The sequence below is a fragment of the Lipotes vexillifer genome, unplaced genomic scaffold (assembly GCF_000442215.2).
Source record: "Lipotes vexillifer unplaced genomic scaffold, Lipotes_vexillifer_v1.1 scaffold1378, whole genome shotgun sequence".
Taxonomy (NCBI): domain Eukaryota; kingdom Metazoa; phylum Chordata; class Mammalia; order Artiodactyla; family Lipotidae; genus Lipotes; species Lipotes vexillifer.
Window position 1 is genome coordinate 1,954,225 of NW_006775104.1, and position 4,064 is coordinate 1,958,288.

The 4,064-nt window shown below is 48.5% G+C and overlaps 1 protein-coding gene across 1 annotated transcript in view; it reads right to left on the bottom strand.

Annotated features, from left to right (window-relative positions):
• PDIA5 (protein disulfide isomerase family A member 5) overlaps positions 1-4,064 on the bottom strand; it is a 94,703-nt gene that overhangs the window by 89,542 nt on the left and 1,097 nt on the right. The gene's annotated exons all lie outside the window — the stretch shown is intronic.

Below are 4,064 nucleotides of genomic sequence, written 5' to 3' on the forward strand. Positions count from 1 at the left end.
CCACACACACACACACACACACACACACACACACACACACACACACACACACACACACACACACACACACACACACACACACACACACACCCAGAGGCTCTGCAGCGGCCCAGTGCAGAGGGGCAAGGAGCCATCAGGAGCTCAGCTCTAGGGGACTGTGACGGGGAGAGTCCTGGCTGCACGGGCCCCCCAGCCATGTCTCGCAGCCTCCACTCACACCCGCTCTGGCCCTTCACTGGCTTCCAGGCGCCCCTTCTCCAACGATCTGAGGTGACTGCTGTGGCTCCTATTTATTAGGCACGTCCACGTGCCACATAGTGTGCTGGGTGCTTCCTGTATTATTTCTGATCCTTTCAGCTTTGCAAGATGGATATCATTACCACCACTGACAACAAGAAAATAGTCAGGGCCCAAGGTCACATAGCTCCTGAGTGTCTAGCTGGCTAAAAGCCCACGTTCTTTCTATAACATCACACTGGACTATATCTTGTAGATAACAGAGAAGAAAGTAAGAGGAAGAAAGTGTTGTTTTGGGAAAATTAATCCAGTCTCTCCCGCTCCAACCCAACCCTCCACTGTGGCGTAACTGCTCTTGTTATTAAAAGGGCCGTTTTCATCATATCTCTCCATTGCCTAAAGAATCAAGTCCCAAAAGCTTTGTCAGGCATTTAAGATTCTTTCCAATTCACTTTTTCAGCCTCGTTTCCCCAACCCCACACTCAAATCCTCCCTTCCATCCAGCCCGGCCCATCACTCCTCATTGCCCACGTTTCTGTCTTGGATTCCCTGCCTGAAACACTAATTCCTTCAACCAAACACAGACTGGGGGTGACTGCATGCCAGGTCTGGGCGAGGTGCTGGGACAGGGAGGATACCCGCTGTCACAGAGCTCAGAGTCTGCCTTCCTTGTGAGGCATGAGCTGCGGCCCTGGTCGCTTGGTGCCCCAGAGCATGACCCTGGTCCGAATCCTCAGCACTGTGTTTGCCACTCCTACGGCACTCAGTCATTCCAACTCGTGTGCCAGTTCTGTTCTAAAACTTCCCCTGTAATGTGTTTACTTCTGTGGGAAAAGTGCACTCCAGGTTCCAAGCAGCATTATCAATGGCAATTAGGCTCTCATGCCAGCCCACAAAAGCCTATTAAATATATAGAGGTAGAACCTAAATACGTGTACATTAAAAGCTCTGCAGGAGAGACCAGGGCAAACGTCTGCTGCTTCCTGCACCCCTACCCACAGTGCCATCAAGTTCTGAGCTTCATGCCACCCTCTGGGGCAGAGGCCTGAGCAGTGGCTTGGGAGGAGGGAAGCAGGTGGGAGCTGGCACGACAGAGACGGAGGGGGAAGAACGCCGATGTGTAATTCAGGGGCCTGGCTCCCATACCCACTCTGTCTTTACAAACTAGGCGGCCTCAGGTGGGTGAGTCCCTTCCCTCTCAAAGCCTCACTTTTCTCTTTTAAAATCAGGGAGCTGAGTTAGGTCAGTAGTTCTCAGACCTCTGAAGCTCACAGATTGGCAGGATATATTTTTAAACATGTACTTAAAGTATATGTTTAAAAATATATAGTGTGTATTACATATATATTTTAAAATAAATTTTATCAATTAAAGGCTTTTTTAAAAAATCACAATATACTATCACTGCTTTCATTTTTTTCAAAAGGACATTATAAACCACTCCTCCACCCCCCCACATGCACTCCCTCAATATGGACACCATGTCAGAGAAATGAAGTTTTTAAACCGGAAATATTTGGAATCGTGGAAAAAAAAAAAAAAGCCATTCACCATTGTTATTTTTCCAATTTGTCCGTGAACCACTGGAAAAATTCATCACAGCCCAGCTCCAGGCCTGAGCCTGACGATGGAACCCTTGAGCTGGGTGAGGCTGAGTCCTCTCCAGCTCTGACATTACTCCACTCTGAGCGAGCTCTGGATGGAGACTATACAACAATCAGCGCGGATGGCCCTGGGGAAGGGTCAGCTGCAGGAAGGAGCTGAGTGGGACAGCAGGAAGGGGCAGTCGGCTGCAGGGGTAGGGACAGGACAGCCTGGCGTCCCCAGCCGCAGGCCCAGGGCAGAGACACCCAGCCTGGAAAGACTGGAACTAACCTGACTGCCGCTCTTCCCACTGGGAGTCCCCAAAGAAACTTTTTTAAAAGTTCCTTTACTAACTTTTTCTGATCAAAAACTAATGCACATTCACATAGAAAACTTGGGAAGTACCAAAAAAGCATAAGCAAAGAAGTAAGCAAAAGTCACCCTCCTTTACTACTTTTTCTGATCAAAAACTAATGCACATTCACATAGAAAACTTGGGAAGTACCAAAAAAGCATAAGCAAAGAAGTAAGCAAAAGTCACCCACAACTCCACCTTCCAGAACAATCGCTGTAAACATTTTGATGCACTGCTAATCCCTCAACCACTTTTGTGGCTATCTTCAGCCGCCCTGGGATTCAGTTTTGTACCCTGCTTTTCCCCTAATTATCACACTCAAATACTTCTCCATGTCCTTAGATATTCTTCATAAGCATCATAACATATTTTGATAATAAACCCAGCATTCTAGTAAATACCAATATTCTTTATAAACATTACTTTCCATGGTATGGACAGGGCCAGAAATCATTTAAACATGCTGCTATTGTTAAGCATTTAAGCCACTTCCATATTTTTGCTATTGTAAAAAACGTGGTGGGTGTACACCCCTGTCCATGAATCTCTGTAGACCCCTTTACACTTCTCTGTTTCTCTTGGGTCACAGCCCAGTGCTCTGCGCGTATCTGCCCCCAGTAAATACTGAGTGGACAAAGAAAGCCAATCCACTCCCAGGAGCTGCGGAACCCTTATCAGATGGACGTAGAGTTTATATTTACAAAGGCCCACCCTGGTGTCCACCCGCCACTCATCACTGACCCTACACCTCAGGCTCACACCTGCTAAGTCAATCTTGGGCTTGGGGAAAGGAGAAGATGTCAATTCCTTGTTGAGGCCTCCCAGGTTCTAGGGCTCTCAGCAAACCTACCCACTCTCCACACCTCCAGGGGGAGGGCATCAGCAGACCTCAATTGCGTAGAGGACTCCCACACCCGCTCCTGAGGGCTCAACCCACCCCTCAGGAAAGTCATGGCTGACCTCTCTCTAAATTAATGTATGGCTCCCCTTCAGGGGTGCTCCCAGAACTTCAAGTATCAGCACTCACTGTTCTGTCTTTATCTGCTCACAGGACTGACTCCCCTGCCCAACGCAGGGCAACACCAGAGGGCAGGAACAATGTGTGTTTTGCTCCCTGACCAAAATCCAACCCAGTGCCAGCCAAACAATGGGGTTGATAAATAAATGTTTGCTGAATTAAACTTCTTTCTGGTCTGAGCCTCAAGCCTTTTATTTTCACAGGAGGGAGAGGAAAGGGGAAGAGAGGAAAGCAGGACCTCCTAAAACAGCCCAAGTGCAAAGACCTGACAGTGGGTGGCACTGGAGATGGCCCCCTCTGCACAGTCCAGCAGTCCTGCCTGGCCTAGAAACGAGCCCAGACCAACCGGCAGCAGGAACAGAACACAAACAGATCAAACACACCTAGATTTAAGGAAGTGACACTGCCCCACTCCAGCCTCGTTTCTCTCCAAGAGAATGGTCAGATCTAGAGGGGCAAGGACCTTCCTTTCCCACCCATTTTCATACAACTAGAAAATACAGGGCCACTCCTCACTGGCGAACCCAGAAGGTCAGGGTATTGAGAGATGGAAGTATTTAAAGCAACTCAAGCCACACTCCATTTTTTCTCCTCACGTTTAGTCCAGCATCCTTGCCACACCCAAAAGAAAAAAACTGGAAAATCTGGGTTGGAGAGAGTGCCAGCAGCAGGAGGTTCCCTTCAGGAACTTCAGGTAAAAAAGGAGCCAAGATTGTTCTAAAATAAGGCACACCAGAAGTTATACTAGAGGTGTGGAAGGAGGCCATATTATCCTATCACACACCTACTGCAACACCAAGGCCAAACCCGGGGCCCTGGGTGCTGTGGACACACCCATTCCAACCTCTCTCAGGGCTGCCCTGCGGCATT